At 31.1% G+C, this 219-nt stretch overlaps 1 long non-coding RNA gene across 1 annotated transcript in view; it reads left to right on the top strand.

Moving 5' to 3' along the window:
* The window catches only part of LOC119591277, a 10,316-nt gene that overhangs the window by 9,072 nt on the left and 1,025 nt on the right, over positions 1–219 (top strand). The gene's annotated exons all lie outside the window — the stretch shown is intronic.

The raw sequence follows: 219 nt of genomic DNA, 5'->3' as shown, positions 1-219 counted from the left end.
CAAGCGAGAAAAAAAGTCAAACGATTGTTTCATTACCTTTTTATGACACACTTACTAAAAGAAAATAGAACAAGAATTAATGTGGTAACAGAATAGACAGAAAAAATTACGATATGGAGATAAAAGTATACATTAAGGTGGAGAAAAGAGGACAGAAGATAACGATTGAGTAGCAGTAAAAAAGCAGTAAATAGATGCAAAAGACTGCAACAGGAAAAA

The sequence above is a fragment of the Penaeus monodon genome, chromosome 28 (assembly GCF_015228065.2).
Source record: "Penaeus monodon isolate SGIC_2016 chromosome 28, NSTDA_Pmon_1, whole genome shotgun sequence".
NCBI classification, from domain to species: Eukaryota; Metazoa; Arthropoda; class Malacostraca; order Decapoda; family Penaeidae; genus Penaeus; species Penaeus monodon.
The sequence above is the reverse complement of the archived record's forward strand: the minus strand, read 5'-3'. Positions and strand labels throughout refer to the sequence as shown.